General features: G+C 48.0%; 1 protein-coding gene and 1 long non-coding RNA gene across 2 annotated transcripts in view; one reads left to right on the forward strand and one right to left on the reverse strand.

Moving 5' to 3' along the window:
• The window catches only part of LDLRAD3 (low density lipoprotein receptor class A domain containing 3), a 223,941-nt gene that overhangs the window by 162,265 nt on the left and 44,382 nt on the right, over positions 1-17,294 (forward strand). The window lies entirely within an intron of this gene.
• On the reverse strand, positions 1,889-17,175 carry LOC125078765 (uncharacterized). The gene is made up of 3 exons (XR_007120975.1): positions 17,010-17,175; positions 2,117-2,139; positions 1,889-2,000 (listed from the first exon to the last, which is right to left on the reverse strand). It is a non-coding gene; the product is annotated as an uncharacterized LOC125078765 (long non-coding RNA).

The raw sequence follows: 17,294 nt of genomic DNA on the forward strand, positions 1-17,294 counted from the left end.
CACACTTCAAACACCAAGTGCAATGAAATGGGAAGAATGTACTCATTCTGCTACCACCACTCATGTCCCCAGGCTGCAGGGGAGGCAGAATGCATAAATGGTGCCTCTCACCTTTAGTGTGCAAGAGAAGGCAAGACCTTACAGGGCACAGCCCAGGGGCTCTGGGGCCTCACCGATTTCTCCTAGGCCCAAGTAGCTTTCCTAAGGCTCTGCCTTTATAGCCCTAAATCTACAGCACTGCCCCTGTGGTCACCTAATGTGGGAGATACCATCCTCTTAGAAATCACGCAAGAGATTTAGAGAAATGCTGCTGAAAAGAAATCTATTTGATGTTGTCCAACCAGTGGGTCCTGAACTGAACTGACCAAAGAACCCACCTCTGTGCTCCTGTGCCAACCCTTTCCAGGAGCTGCGGCTGGGGTCAAGCACGTCACCTGGTCGGGAATCTGCTGTATATTTCACCGTCCATCCTGGTGAGGGAGTCTGTGTGAGAGCATTAAAGACTCAATGCTTGTGGGGTTGGCTCATCTGAAGAGCATATGAATCTTGATCTTGGGGTCATGAGTTAGAGCCCCAGGTTGGGTGTACAGATGACTAAAAATAAAGGAACTTTAAAAAGGCTAAATGTTGGTGTTTCCTCACCACTGCCCATATTCATACATTGAAACCGTAATCTCAGTGCGATTACGTGGGGAGGCGGGGCTTTCAGGAGGAGATTGGGTCATGAGGATGGTGCCATCATGAATGGGATTAGTGCCATCGCAAGGACAGCCAGAGAGCCAGCTTTTTTCTCTTTTCTCCTATGTGAGGATGCATGAAAATGTAGCAGTCTGCAACCCAGAAGAGGTTTCTCACCAGAACCCAAACAAGCGAGCACCCCGATCTAGGACTTCCAGCCTCCAAAACCAACTTAGAAACCCATTTCTATTACTCACAAGCCGCCTGGTCTCTGGTACTTTATTATCGCAGCTGACTGACTAAGACACAGAGGGACATCTGTGTCCATCCCACGGCGACCTCCTTTGGGACCAATTTTTCCATGATAAACGGATCACCAGCTGACCCCAAGCAGCTGCCCTGTGGCCTCCCACCACACGTGTCTCTCCTAGGTGCCCATCCTGTCTTCAGGCTCAGTCTGTCTGCCTGTGCTTCTTGTTCTCCCTTCTTTCCTCTTCCTCGGGCATCTACCCCTTCCTCATTCCCCTGCTTCGTCCTCTCTCTCCCCACCTTAGCTAGGACACGGGTGGCCCCTGACCTCAGACCCCTGACTCTTCCACGTCCAAGCTGGTTTACTCGCCATCCTCGGGTTTCTCATTGATCAGGAATTAACTGGGGGCCGACAGGCTCCTCAGAGTGGATCGCGGCTGTCTAGGAAACCTGCTGATCTCGAAAGATTTTCAGATGTTGTTAACAACCCGCAGAGCGCGCTGTCAAGTGTTTGCTCTTTGCAGCCTGGGCTTGGCACTGGCTGCGTGTGGTTCAGTCCCTCTGCCCGGTGTCCTTTCCGTGACATTCATTATTTATTCAGGCTGTTTGATGCTAGGCCTCAAAATGTCATTAAGAATTCTAAATTATTTGAGTTTCTTTCTCTTTTGTTTAAAGAATTGAAATGAAAAACTCTGTTTTGAGACAACCCTGTTAAGCAGTAGTTCTGTTGACTGATGCCTCTGCTCCTGAGTTCATTTTTTTTAAAGATTTTATTTATTTATTTGACAGAGATCACAAGTAGGCAGAGAGAAAGAGGGGGCGGGGAAGCAGGCTCCCTACTGAGCAGAGAGCCTGTTGTGGGGCTCGATCCCAGGACCCTGGGATCATGACCTGAGCCAAAGGCAGAGGATTTAACCCACTGAGCCACCCAGGCGCCCTGCTCCTGAATTCATTTTTGCTGCCTATTTTCTTCCCAGTCTGGCTCCAGAGTTCAGACAAGTCGAACTGGTGTCAGTTCCTTGTTATGTGTCCCTGGACAGCTGCTTAAGGTTTCTGAGCCTGGGTTTCTTCCTCTGCAAAATGGGCATGATAATACCTCATAGACTAGTGGCAAGGATTAAATGAGAGAAGCAGCATACTTAGGACCATCCGAGAGCATAGTTACTGGCAGGAGAGAGAAGAACTGTACCTTCTTAGGTGATTCACAGGGGCCTGCAAATTAAACAGACAAAAGAGCGGTTAGCAAGAGAAAAAAACATATTATTATTAATATTTTAAACTTCGTGTACATGGGGACTTCACGGAAAAGGACTGGAAATCCAAAGAAGTGTCAAGACCTGGGGGTTTCCATGCCATTTTAACCGAGGATAATAAATTGTGAACAAGTGGCCAGACAAAAGAAAAAGGTGTGGGCTTTTAGGGGTGGTAAATTGTGGGAAGGTGAAAATATGGGAAATTAATGATAGGTGAGGGTTCCTGAGTCAGGGCTGTTTATACAGTCTCATCTCAGTATCTTCTCTGTCTCTAGTGGTTAAAAGGTGTTCTGCATTTTGGAGTAAGAGCAGAGGACACCTCACAGGGGAGATGATGTCACCTCTACAGAGGGAAATTTACACGCTGCTTTTAGGCAGATAGAGCGGCAAAGAGCTCTTCCTTTGTCTACCGTTGCTCAGCGGCCCTCCGCTCAAAATAATCCTGAAACCAAAGTGGTGTGTTTTGGGGTGGTGTATTCTCATCCCTTCATACCCATCACTTGAGGAGAAGGAAGGCTGTCTTGTTCACTCATGTGTTGTCAGGGGTATCGGGCTTGTAGGAGATGGTCAGGCAGACGTTTACAGTTGGCAAATAGAGGAGTGGACATGCCTGTAGTAAATAATCCTCTCTGGGAGTCTAGCCTGGGCCCTTGAAAGCCCCGGACCCAGTTTCCTCCCCGCTTCACGGTGCTGCCACAATAGCCAGAAGGCCACCTGCAGGGCTCCAGGAGAAGGAACTTTGAGCTGAGTTTGCGGGGGGAGGGCACTGCATTCCTAGACAGGTCGGTGCCTGACCTTCCACATGTGTAGCCTTCTCAGTGCTGGTGGCATGTTGGACTCGGCCAGGGAACCGTTTTCCCAGTGCTGGACTCCGCTGGCCTGGGATGGAGCCTTGCCATCCCAGTGTGCAGCTCGGCTCTAAAACCCTTGGCTCTTTAATTGAGGAGAACCGAGTGGAGGTCCTGTGATCTCGCTGAATGCTAAGCACTCGGGGTAAAAAGTCCTATAGTTTCCATCTTGGTTGGGGTTGGGCCTTCAAGACGGAGTCAGAAGGAGTTAGTTACCTCCAGGGGGGACACCATCCCCAACTTACAAGCAGTTTGGACAGACACGTGGTCACTGCACAAAGTCCGGGAGTGTTCATCCAGCTCTGCCAAGAGGGACCCTGGATGAGGCCAGGAGCCCGGCAGAACACGGACTAGGTGGTCCCGGGCCACTGGGAACAGTGCCCCCCCTCCCGCGATTCACCTTGTGTCTCCCCAAGGCGTTGAACCTCACTGCAGTGCACCACGTTCTGAAGACCTGCCGTCTGTAAGTACACACAGATGGGGTTTTGTTTGTTTACCCGCACAAAGCTTTCTCTCGAGGGGAGGTTAAGTGGGGAATAGTTTCAACACACGTCCTCTGATGCGGCAGTCTTTGGAAACAATGACTTATTCATCAGCCACCTCCCTCCCACCTCACGCCACCCACACGACTGGTGGGATGACAAAGGAGGAAGGTCAGTATTCATCATCTTCAGCGCGATAAGGTTTCAAAGATTTTTAGTATTTGATTTGTAATGTTTTCAGAAAGGAACATAAATCACACTGGTATTTTTTTTTTTTTTTTTTTTTTTTTTTTACCATGTTGGAATGAGAGAGAGAGAGAAGGCTCAATCCATTTGGGAGAGGCTGTTTGTCAGTCACAGCCTCTTTGGATCTGGTTGAGAAGCTGCAAATATTTTTCCTCGCACAGAGTACATTCAGGTTTTGTTGATGATGTCGTTGTTAGTACAGATCTCCTCGGGGGTTCCGAGGAACTCTGGGGAGAAGATGGGAAATAGAGCAAGGGCTGTAATTTTCAGCCTGGAATAGAAGCAGCAATTTTAAGCAATTTAAAAAATTCTATTAAGAGCAGTCTGTTGGGTCTCCTGCTGGAAAAAGAGGGCCTTGTTCAGGATAGTCTGGCTCGTGCTGTAAGGGGCCAGTGGGGTCTCCAGATTCTACACGCAGTCTCCTACGCCCCCGGAGCTGTCATAGAGCACCCCCACCCCTGCCTTCTACCCCCTCACACCTTAACTGGGAACATTTAATAATTCCCTGCTTTGCAGAGGATATATTGCAAAAACTAGATGTGAGTCATCCAGATAAAGCGAGCCCTCTGGGGGCGACCAGACAAAGTTGGTTTTGTTGGAAAAGAAAAAATCGGGGCAGTTGACCGAAGAGTTTCCCACGTTGCCACTCAGGAGCAGTGTGCTTTTACTGATTTCTTAAATTTCATTTTATTTCATTTAAATTTTCATTTATTTCATTTCATTTAAATTTCATTTTATTTCATCATAATTCCATCAAATTATCCCAGCTGAGCCATGAGTCCTTGGGCAAGAGTACAGATGGACATTGGTCAGACCAGGGAGCTGTTTTCCCACGAACTGCTCGTGAGTTAGACCCCACCCTTTTGGGGCGGGGGGTGGGTCATGATAAGAAAAGGGGGAGCCCTGTTCAGGAAGCAGGGTGTCCATCTCTGGAGGAAGAAGAGGGTCTCTATTTTACTCATCCCTGAAACAGGCGATGTCTGGTGGGTGAGGAAGTGTTTCCCTCTCTCTAGGCTTCACTTCTTGAGCCTACTTTAGAAGGAATCTGGGTTTCTCTTGGGCACATGCTCCCAGGGGCCGAGGACAGAAGACACTGCCCCAAGGCGGGCAGTCTGGGGCTTAGTAGAAGGTAGCCTGTGGGTTAGTAGCTTTTGAGTTCTATTGACTCCAACTGACAATAAGAAGTAATTTTTATATCACAGTCAAGTGTACAGAGAGGAATGTGTTGTATATGCCATGCCTTGATATGTGTAATATATTCTATTGCTTTTAATTTTATGCTGACCCTGGTCCACTGTGCTAGTTTCTCTATTTAATAACAAGCCACTGCTGTAGGGCATTCTGTGAAGAGGAGTTCAGTGCGTGAGTTCCTAGAGCTGCCTCAGTTGGACCATTTCCAGGAAGGTTACTCGCCGGGTGCATTCCGTTTGTGTTCCGTTGAGTTTTAAAGAGCAAGCCCCCTGCTGTTCCTCAAACATGGCAGGACTCTCTCACCCCGGGGCCTTTGCACTTGCTCTTTCTTCCAATTAGAGCATGCTCCTTCCAAACATCCAAGGGTCCATCTTCGATTCCTTCTCAGGTATCTCCTTCTCGATGCATCACCCACCTGACTGTCCTGTTTGTAACTGCAGCACCCCTCCCACCCGCACTCCTGCTCACTCTTCATTCCACTTCCCATGCTCTAGGGGTCTTTGGTGGTGGTCTGGTTCCTTCCGACAAGCAGTATACTCCATAATTTATTTATTACACTCATTGTCTGCCTCCCTCTGCTAACCTGTGAGTTCAGTGAGGGCAGAAATTTTTGTTGTGTTGACACATTTCTCCCAAACACCTGGAAAAGCACCTGTTGCATGATGGATGCCCACTGGAGATGTTGAAACGCATAAAAGGATGAGCACGGGGTTACAAGTCACAGCCTCTGACTGTGGCTTTCTTGAGTTGACGAAATTAGGGAAAGGCTGAGCCCCCGTTTGGATGAGTGTGGCCGTGAGGAAGAACAGTGGGGAGACAAGGAGACATGGGACGTGAGTGGGTGAAAACGCCCAGCATCGTGGGGAGGTCAGGGACCCAGCATCCAGGCGACAAAGTCCTGTGACCTCTTCCCCCAAGAAGAGCCCATCCTTGTTCTGAGGGGGCCAGGACATGATGGGGGTGGGGGGCAACCTGGCTTCCTCTCCTCTTCCCCAGGCTGCGTCTTCCTTCTCTGTGTATCCAGCATCTCCTCAGCAGCCAAGGCACGGCTTTTCTCGGGACCCCCTTGAAAAGCCTTGGTTTCGTGCCGCCACATGTGGCTCCTGGTTGATAAGACCATTGCGGGAGGATTATAATTCCACTGCATTAGTGGCTGTGACTAAGACCGATAAGCAGCAGTCTGACCAAATTAAAAGCATCTCCCCTCCCGCCCCCCACCTTCCCTTTTCTTGCCTGAGACACAAAGGGTAAACCTGAATCTGGGTGGTGAATGAACATTCTGGTGACATGAAAATGATAAGGTTCCAACTTGCCAAGTTGTGGGAAATACTGCAGGCCGCCCTGTCTTTGTTCTCAGACCCCTCCAGGTGGCGCACAGGCCAGCCACGAGGGCCTTGCCCCCGCCCCCCCGAAACCTGCAGGAAAATTGCACTCCCAGAAAGCCAGCGTGATTTTCCAGCCAGACGAGATAAGGCGTTTCTGTGGAGCGGTGCCAGTCGGGCCAAATCCTCCTTGAAGTATTTAATTATAAGATACATGAATGCATATCCCAGCAGTTCTTTTCTTCCCCTTAACCTATATTTAGCCTTGCAGCAAAATAAAATAAAATAATAGAATAGAATAGAATGCTGTTCCTGGGAGTTTATCCTTCTAATTAGGCTCTCCGAGGTCAGTTTTTAAAATGTGTGTATCCTGTTGTTCAAGCTGGGAATGCTGCTATCAGAGGAGAGGATCTTTGAATAAAATAATGCTGTCTGATTCCCTTTACAGTCATGGTTTACCTTTTTGTAGTAGTTTTCAGTTTGAGAAAGCATTTTCACAGGGAAGAAACCAAGGCTGAAAAATGCGCTTGGGCCCTGCCCAGAGCTACGCAGTGACTCTGTGGGAGCTGCTGGAAGCTTCATCAGTACCCTCCCCAAGTGCTGGTCACCCTGTCTCTCCCCAGCCAGGGATCCCCGTCTCTGATGTCTCTGTCCACTGGGCAGGAAGGCACGAGCCCCAGGAGTGCCCAACATTGCCTAGGAAGTGCCCTTCCTACGTTATCAGCCTGCTGACTTCTCCCAGGAATCCTCTGGAGCAGGTTTTATTACCCCCCACTTTCTGGGTCACCACATTGAAATTCAGAGTGGTTCTACTGCAAATAGAAACCCAGCTTGGGCCTCAGAGCCCCTGCAGGCTGGGTGCCACAGAAACTTCCCCAGAGGGCAGAGAAGCCATCCCTCTGTAGATGTCCTTAGAAAGGGAAACACTAGTGGAAATAGAAGCAGGAAGACAAACCCCACAAGCAAAAATCCCTGCCCTTGCAGAGTCAGCCTACCTTCTAGTGATTCAGTTTGGGGAGGGATGGATGGATGGAATCCAGCCATTCTCGGAGGCCAAGACCATTTCTGTTCCAGAAATTAATAGCAAGCCCCTCTTGCTAAAGGGCTAGATCAGATGCATTTGCAAACACGCACGACGTGGCTTCCGACCAGGGAAGTGTGATTCTGCCAGTAAATTTGATCATGGCAGCTCATCTCCTGGCTCGTCGGATGAGTGAGAACAAGAATCAGTTCTTTGAGGACGGAAGCCTCTGCCTTAATCAGTAGTTTCGTACGCCCCGCCATGCTTAATGGTTCCTGGGTGCTTATTGAACGTTTAAATGAACGAAACGTGTAAATCAGTTAACATGAGGCTCCCCGAGAAGGAGTGAACATCTGTCAGGAGTTGTGCAGTTCACAGATGTAGAAATATCCAAAAATAATCACCCCAGAGAGATCTCCGAAAATCAGCCGTGAAAGAGCTCAACGAAAACCATAAATCATTCCATTACAGCCTCATATGTGTACATGTAAGCGGTTTTGGAATCAAGATCAGTGTATAAGCTGCATTTAGCTTCGGTGTGCTAAGCAAATTTGAGCCAAATCTAAGTTCCTATCGTGGTATTTTTTTAAGCCATTGGGTGGGGGCGGGGGGAGGGAGATGTGCTGAGAAGAAGGAGTTGGAGGAGCATCAAAGCTATTTTTGAAAGTTTAATCTACGTTTTTAGAAAGATGCATTTGGAAGAATTGGACTAGCAGTCCCCTCCCACCAGCAGGAGTCTTCGTCAAGGGATTTGCGAGGGCACATCCGATCTTCCTTGGGTCTTTTCAGATCACGTTAGTAAACTGGCTTTTTGTTGCTCTACACCACGTGGGAGAAAAACCCTTCCTTGGCGTCCCTCCCTGCCCTTCGCCTCCTTATTTACAGGCTGCGCTAGGCTTGCTGAGTGTGAAGGCAGAGCCCAGACAGAATGTTAATGCGGCGAAAGGACACGTGAGCCCAGGGCCGTGGGTGCACACGATGGAGGGGAGGCCCGGTCAGCTGCGGCTCTGCTCCTTGCATTAGCTTTGACTTGCTGGACCTTGCACACTGTTGGGGGAGGGGGGGTGGTCGGAGCCTCAGCCACAAGCCCCTCCGCCCACAGCCAAGCAACAGCCCTTGAGCCCACAGCTCCCCACTTGAGACTACTTAATTAGCCAGGGACCTGAGCTTGGCTGACCGGGTGTCGGGGGGTGGGGACAGTGAATGCTTGGTTTGCCGTGGGAACGCACCGTTTTGTACGAGTTTCCATTTTTAAAAAAGTGTTGGCTGACATTACAGCTTCGCCCATCTCCTTCTCCTGACAGTCTTCTTTTCTGGAATATTTCAGATGTAAGGGATAGAATGGGGTTGTCGTTCGAACTAGATCCTCTCCGGCGGGGGCGGGGGCGGGGGAGGGGCGCTCAGTAGTCATGATGTTTAGCAGGACACATGTGGACTGGAAGCCAGATGGCCTCTTCCTCCCCAGGTGGTGAAAGGTCTGCTCGCCACCTTGCCCACATGTGTCTGCTCGGGCATCTCCCGTGGTCTCAGGGTAAGCCAGGGGCTGAGAGTGGGGGCAGGAAAAGGAATGCACATGCATTAGGCAGGAAGCCAGGGTGGATCAGGACACGGTCTGGAATTACAGAAGGCCGGAGATAACCAGTTTTGGTTGGTTGCCAACACCGGCGGTTCCCTGCTTTAATGTCTGGATAAGAACTTGCTTGTAATTGGTAGATGGATCGCTTCGATGTAAAGGGAGCCTGAAAAGAATCTCTTTCCTTCCAGCAATTAAACATTCCCCCCCATGATTTCTCCACCACAGTCTTTCGGCAGACCATTCCTCCTTGATGCCCGGCACAGAAATGAATCCTAGCACAGCCTGGTTTGAATTAGTTCATGGGCTCCATATTAATGAAGTTTTAGCCCTGCTGGTGGCAAGAGAGAGGAGAGTGACCAGGGTGGAGAACTGGAGTTTGGACAACGCTGGTGTGAGATACCTACCAACATACGTGGGGGCCCCAGAAGTATTCCTTGTTTCGACAAGACTGTCAAGGCAAGCAGGCATTTCCCCCTGGCCCCAGTACCCACCCCATCCTTGCCATGCCTATTTGATAACCACGCAAGTAAATATTTAGAACAGTTTTCCAGAGAGGGATGTATGGGGTGATTCTCTAGGGTCTTAGTAACATGTTTTACCATTAAAAATGTTATTAATGAAAGTGCTTGAAGTCCGCTCGTTCAGAGCAACAAATAAGGCACGTAGATTTTGCTCCCTTTTTTTTCCACTTTGTCGTTAGGGCCAAGTGGCTTCTCTTTTTCTTGCTTTTACCCAGTCCTGGCAGACTAGATCAGGAAATTGGAGACCTAGTGCTTCTAGTGAGAAGAGAGGAGGTTGGGGGCAAGACTGAGTTAGGACACTGCCCTCCCCACTGCCCTTCGTGACGTCTGGGTTTCAGAGGAACCAGCAGTGTGATTACGTCCTGGGGGGGGTCTCAGCCACGTGCTGTCCCCTCTGCGAGCTCCCAGGCCATGGAAGAGCGGACAGGTGCCTTATGGGGAGCACGTGGGTGTTGAACGTGCCCACCCCAAGAGCCCACATCCCTGCCCTGTTTACCCTGCTGCAGCTGCTGCTGCTGCTGCTGCCGCCACCATGTCACCTGTTTAGGTCACCCAAGTGTCACTTTATTCAAAACTGAACAGCATTCAGCCACTTAGAACATATCCAATGAGCTCGTCGCTCAAACAGAATCGTTCCCCTCCTCCCGCGTCCTGCATGTGGCCTTTGATGGCTCCTCATTCCCAGAACCAGATGGCTCGCTCCAGAAAATCTTGCTCGAGCAGGGTCAAAAACCTAGAGACAATAGCTTTCAAGTGCACAAATTTGCACAGAAAGGAGAATGCTGTGACTGGGGCTGATCTGGGGCAGGAGAAGCGTCCAGTTCCATCCACGCCCGTCCAGCCGCATGTGCCTGTTTCAAGGCATGGCACGGCCAACTTCCTTCCAGTGAAGGAACCTCGGCAAATGGGAGTGTCTGGGACGGCTCTTTGACTCATCCTAGAGTCCAGTAGTTGAAAACTGACAGTTCTGGCTCTTCGTTTCATTTCTTAAGTGCAGTCTTTTGGACCAAAAGAGATGCTTTTGCACGCAGGCAGCCAACTGGATTCTTCTGTGTTCGGGATCAGGAGGTGAGATTCGAAAATTCAGTGTTTCCAAATTTGTTTCACCTTGAATTAGCTATGATTCGATTGTTACTGTAGGAGACCTCTTTGAACATCTCACCTCTACAGCTGACTTGCTTTACAAAAGCATAATAGAATCAGGTTTCCATTATAAAAGTACACAAACTTATTATGGGATGTTTGGGAAACACAGAAGAAGGAAACATTCACCCAGATTTCCTTCAACCATAGGTAAGCACCATTAGCAATTGGTGTTATTTAAATTTGAGTATTTCTGTATTCTATTATATTCTTTTCTGGACATATGTCATGGAGGCTTTCTGTTCCTCACAATGGTATTATTTATTCAGTTTTGTAGCCTACCTTTTTCCCACTTGTATTAATAAATACTTTCACAGGTTGTTATAAACCCTTCACAAGCATTCTTAATTATTGCATGATGTTCTCTCGGATGGACACAGCTTATTTTACTCAAGCCACACACCTACTGCTGAGCATTTAGGTTTTACCGTGGAATTACTGTACACGAAGCCGTAATGGTCTATAAAGCTTTGTTTCATCTTTTGGATTACTTCCTTAAGATACATTCGATAGGATTTAGACCAGGTATGAACACTCAGGGCTCATTGCACTTCAATTACTAAATGGTTTTCCAAATGGATTGTATCTTTTTCCACTCCCACAAGCAATTGGATAGAACCTTTCACCACATCCTTGCCAACATAGAGTATTACCATTTTTAAATCACTTCTGCATTGCTAGGCAAGAAATGATATCTCATTGCCTTTAATGCTTCAGCTCCCCCTTCTAAGTATTGATTGAGGCTTTATTTAGGAAGGATCTGCTGTATTTTGCACAGTTCACGGAAACTGTAGGAAAGGGCTCTTGAAAAAGGAAATAATTTATTTTCATTCTACTCCCTGAAACCTCTCCTCTCTACCCCCACCCCACCCCCTACTTTTAAGTCCCCTTGCATGAGGAAATCTATAGCCAGCTACAGAAGCCAGGACTTGATGTTCTAAAGATTCTGGTGATTGATAGGGCCCCCCCAGTTCTCAGACAATGAACGACCTTATCTGGTTTTTAATTTTTCTGTTTTGTCGATTACTATTGGATGCCTACTCTTTCTAGTCCTTCTTTCCTTCCTTCTTTTCCTCCCTTCCTTCCTCTCTCTTCCCTCCCTCTTTCCTTCCCTCTCCATCCTTGACAGCTTAGCCGAATGTCTGACAGAGGGAAATTAACTGGCTAATCCATGGGTAGCAGCCCCTGGTTCCTGCTCCTCTTCGTGCTGAACATGATTTATAGTTGTTTGGCAGGAGGTCAAAATCCGATTCCTCGGAGTCGGGGGTAGAGGGGGAAATATTTGATTTCTTTGACAAAGTTCATTAAAAATTCATACATATGGATCTGAAAATGAAACATTTCTCCATGTCAACATGAGTTACAGTGGGAGCCTAGAGCAGGACGTCAGTATTCGAGCGTAACACTGTCCCCAGTAATCATGGCAGCATAGCTTTGCCTCTGTGAACAAAGGGGGAGTGGTGACCCGGGCTCCTAGAAATGAGATTTCTTTCTCTCTTTTGCCTTAGGGCTTTCCTTGTAAATAGGGGCCAGCTTATTAGAAAACCTCTCTATCTTAAAGAGCCCAGTTTATTCATTTATTCTTTTGTCCTCTCATGTGACAAATATTATCTAGTCTCAGCTGTTGGTAAGGTGCATATGAATGAGACGTGACCTATTTCGAAACTCCGTGCTATTTCTACTTTCTTTCTCAGTCCCTCTTCTCTGACCCTTTACTTGGGACTTGTCTCGCTTTTACAGTGTCTGGACTCTAGGCCTTTTCTTTCTTTTTTTTTTTTTTTAAAGATTTTATTTATTTGAGAGAGAGACAGTGAGAGAGAGCATGAGTGAGGAGAAGGTCAGAGGGAGAAGCAGACTCCCCATGGAGCTGGGGGCCCGATGCGGGACTCGATCCCGGGACTCCGGGACCATGACCTGAGCCGAAGGCAGTCGTCCAACCAACTGAGCCACCCAGGCGTCCCGAACTCTAGGCCTTTTCTTATAAATTCCACAGCGGTTGGAAGCATGATCTTCCAGTCCGGGGCTTCTCAAACTCCCATGCATACATATCACTTGGTGATCCGTTAAAATGAAGGTTCTGATTCATTAGGTTCAGGTTGGAGCCACAGAGACAGCATTTCTATCGGGCTCCTAGGAGACACCTCCACCACTGATCCAAGCACCAGACTTTGAATAGTGGGGCCCTGGTCCACAGATTTACGCTGGGTTTGAGAATGTTCCCCCAGAATTCATGTCCATCCAGGAATGAAGCATGTGTAACCTTATCTGGAAATCGTCTTTGGAGATGTAATCAAGTTAAGATGAGCAGATTCGCCTTCTCTAGAAATACAGAATCAATATTTATCTTTCTGTCCTATCTCTGTCTGTCTGTCTTTGGAGGGAGAGAAGAGATTGATTAATGTGATTGTGATTACGTGACTGTGTGAGCTGGCAGGTCCAAAATCTGCAGGACAGCCCAGCTGGCTGGAGAGCCAGGAAAGAGTTGAGATTGCAGTCCTGAGTCAGAAGCCACCGTCTTCCTGGGAGAACATCAGTCTTTCCTCTTAAGATCTTCAACTGATTAGAGGAGGCCCATCCACATTATAGAGAGTCGTCTGCTTCGCCTGAGTCTACTGATTTGAATGTTAACCACATCTAGAGAAAGACCTTCATACCAACATCTAGACTGATGTTTGGCTAAAAGCTAGGTACCATAACTTAGCTGGATCAACACATAAAATGGACCATGACAATGAGGTCTTCTCACATTAGGATGGCTCTAAATTCACTATGACTGGCATCCTTATAAGAAGGGAATTTGGACACAGACACATAGGACCATGAGAAAACAGAGACAGAAATTGAAATGATACATCTACAAGTCAGGGTATGCCAAGGAGTACCGACAACCACCCTAAGCTAGGAAGAGGCAAGAAAGGGTTCACTGGCACCTTAACTTATGTTGTTTTAAGCTGCCCAGTTTGTGGTGTTTGTGAGGGCGGCCCTGGAAAATTAATACTGTATCCTAAGTCATAAGCCAGTGATGAGCCTAAGAACATCATCCCTTGACTTTTCTGGTCATCTGCCGCACTGAAAGATAAACCCAGGTAGACCAGAGTCTGAGAAGTACACTCTTCTGAGAAGTACACACTACCTGCTTCATAGAGGAGAGGTTCAGAGCTCCTGTGGCTGATGAGGAACTGGTCAGGGCGCCCCTCTTCTCTCCCTGACCCAAGAGTTGAGAACGCTCACCTGTCTCCTCCTCCACTTTTTCTTCTCACTGTGCCCGCAGGTCGGAGGGCAGCCTGGTGACGGGTGGGGAGGAGATAAATATGCTTTTCATTGAACAAACTATACTAATTAAAATGTACCCCACCGGGATTGCCATTTGCCATAAGTAATACATATTTCATTAACATTTGCTTTAAAAACCAACAAGATCACAAAGTTAAGATTGCTTTAGCCTAAATGCTGTCCAAATTTAATATGTATGATATACCCCCCCGGCATAGCAATAAGCTTGAGCAGGCAATTCTTGGTGCCTCACTGAGGCTTGTTTTTAACAGGAGGAGAATCAATACCCGGGTGAGAGTAACAACATGAGCTATCGAGAACCCAAGAAATAATTGAAGTTATAATATTAACAAAATAACACTGTTTGTTGTAGGGGGATGAATAGATGATTTTATTGTGGGTGGTTTTTTTCTCACCTGCCTTGGGCACATTTGTTGGCATTTTCAGAAAGAGATAGAATCAGGAGGTATTATTATGATTATTTTATTTATTTTTTAATTTTTTTTTTTTTTGCCAGAGAATGTTTAAGTAAATGTCAGTTGTGATCAATAGGGTAGCCTCCACAAGGAGAGCAGAGCTGTAAATGTCACTCATTTCACTTTTCAACAACAATTGTGTGCGCGTGCACTTGCGTGCATGTGTGTGTGTCTGCGTGCCCCCATGGTGAAGTCCGAAACCTGTAAATTCAACTTTCGCTGGGGGGTATCAATCAAAATCAGTGGTGAAGAAACAAAATTACTCCAAAAAGTAGAGTTCTTCTTAACAGTGTTCAATGGAGAAACCAAAGTCCGAGATGACGTGATTTCTTGGCTACCTAATTCAGCAAATCGAGGTGACTCTTAGGACTGCCTCAAGATAGACCTTAGACTGAACACAACCTTCGTCATTCTTTCCTTGAACTTGAAAATGATGCTTGTCCAAGTGTCGACAGTTAGGTTGAAGTGTGGCCGTAAAGAATAGCACATACGGAATGACCGTGTTCCCCTGGTGTGACTCGCTCTGCTTTTTGATTCCCCCAGAAATAGTCTTCTGTGTCCTGACTCCTGTCAGTGCAGACTCTGGTTTCCCAGCATCAGCTAGACCCTTCCTGTACTGGCTGACACAGATCCTTCTCACTGATCTCCCACGAGTTGGTGGCTCATCCCCTACCACAGTTTGGAGCCATCCTCTGCTTCAGTCTTCCAGCCCCATCTTGCAGAAACCCATGCTTCCCACTTTACAGAGAAGATGCAGGCCACCCTGTATGAGTTTCTTCAGTTTCCTTTCCACCTCATGCTCTGGCTTTCCTGCTGCCCCTCTCCCTCTACTGTGGAGGATCCTCTCCTTCTAGAAACCAGCACCTTTCTTGGCCCTCCACAGGTTCATCCACCAACTGGTCTTTCCCTCCTCTCGTTCTCCTTCAGACCAACCCAACCTGTACGCAGTGTCAGATTTGTCTTTCTCTGTCTTCCTTCCAGCATTAACTCCCCAACTCGAACCTCTCCTGAAGACCACCCCCTTTGCCTTCTAGGTGCAGGATAGGCTCCTCATCCTGGCCTTCAGAGCTTGGACTCCAGTGGACTTCATACCCTGTCTCCGTGGCCCAGCAAAACTGGATTGATTATCATTCCCCAGACAGATGTGTCATTGGCTGTCTGCCCGGTGCTGTCTCCCTGCACATGGCCATCCCAGGGCTTAGATGGGAGTAGCCACTGTGAAGTTGGCTTCCTCCCCAAAGTGCCACAACCAGGTGTGCACGCTGGTTGCGGGCGGCTCTCGCCTGTCTCGGTACAACATCATTTTCCTCCCCCACGGCATTGTGTGAAGGTTCCTCCCGTCATAAGCCACAGCTCTTCCGCATCTGAGATTCATCTGCTTCTCTGCCCCTTCTTGCTGTGTGGGGCCGGCTGGACCTGGGCTGTCATGGACACGGCATCTCCACTGCACTTGTTAGAGTCCCTTTTTCTTGGTGCCGTTTCTTCAACCTGTATCGTTGAGTATCTGCTCTGTGACAAACACTGCTGGAGACACTGGACACACAGCAGTGAGCAAAATGAGTGAAAGTGCCTGTCCTCGGGGAGCTTCTGTTCTAGACAGGCTAGAAACATGATAAGTAGGTAGGAAGACATTGCAGGGAGCCCTGAGAGGCTGAAGCAGAGTGAGGGAGGAGGGTAGGGGGGAGGCAGAATGGAGAGAAGTCTGGGAGCCAGATGGTGAATACACTGTGGGGAGGTGGGGGTCTTTGGCTTCTACTCCAGGGGAGATGGAGCCCGTGGGGTGTCTGGAGCAGAGGAGAGACATGACAAGTCTGACTCCCGTTGTCCCAATATCTCGCTGGTCACTGTGCTGAGAATAGCCTTTACAGGGTGGCGGTGGGAGCAGGGAGGCAGGTAGAAGCTGTCACAGTGATCCAGACATGGCACGGGGTGGGGTGGGGGGGGTGGGGGAGGACCGATGGCGGTAATAGTAGACGTGGTGAGAAGCAGTTGAAGAGAATCAGGCTGTGTTTTGAAATGGGTCAGTTAGAATTCCTTCTGGATTGCGTGTGGAGTATGAGAAGAGCTGACAGTGACACCAATGTGTTTGGCCTGAGGAAATGGCAGGATAGAGCGGCCAATAACTGAAATGGGGGAGGGTGCATCGCAAGAAGGACAGGTCAGGAACTCATCGGGGGACGTATCTCCTCTTGAGGTTGAGTGTGGCCTCCCTCGGCTGATCTCTGGGACAGTTTGGAAACTCTCCACCACACACATGGCTGGACATTAACTTTTTATTTTTTTTAAATTTAATTTAATTTTATTTTTTCAGTGTTCCAAAATTCATTGTTTATGCACCACACCCAGTGCTCCATGCAATATGTGCCCTCCTTAATACCCACCACCAGGCCCTCCCAACCCCCCACCTCCCTTCCCTCCGAAACCCTCAGTTTGTTTCTCACAGTCTACAGTCTCTCATGGTTTGTCTCCCCCTCTGATTTCCCCCTTAATTAACTTTTTTAACTTTTTAAGAATACAGGACTTGGGTGAAAGAGTAAGTCTTCCTTGCTCCCCCGTGCTGCCCTGGGATAATTATTATTCAGTTTGCTTTTGGCTTTTTTTTTTTTTCTCATTTAATTAGGTGCTTGATAAGCATCTCCTCACAATAATCTTCGTATCAAATTTTCGAAAGGCAGATACTTTTTTTCACATTGTACAGATGACCGGATGGAATTCAGGGGAGTGACTTACCCAAGGCCAGTGAAGGCAGGGGTTCATGGTAGGTCTTCAGACACAGAAGCCTCGGACCTTGACTGCTGTCCTAGCAGCAAGCGCCCCGGGTTTTCAAGAAGGAGCCTTCTGAAACTTCTCTGGCATCTCGTGCTATGGGGCTGGATGCAAGCTTCTTTGTGTAGACCCTACCTAAATTAAATTAAAATGGACTAATTAAATGCGGCTTCTCTCAACAGACTGCCATATTTCTAATTACAGCTTTCCTTCTCTCCTGAGAAGGCAGCCCAACATTGTTTTGAGAAG

The sequence above is a fragment of the Lutra lutra genome, chromosome 10 (assembly GCF_902655055.1).
Source record: "Lutra lutra chromosome 10, mLutLut1.2, whole genome shotgun sequence".
NCBI classification, from domain to species: domain Eukaryota; kingdom Metazoa; phylum Chordata; class Mammalia; order Carnivora; family Mustelidae; genus Lutra; species Lutra lutra.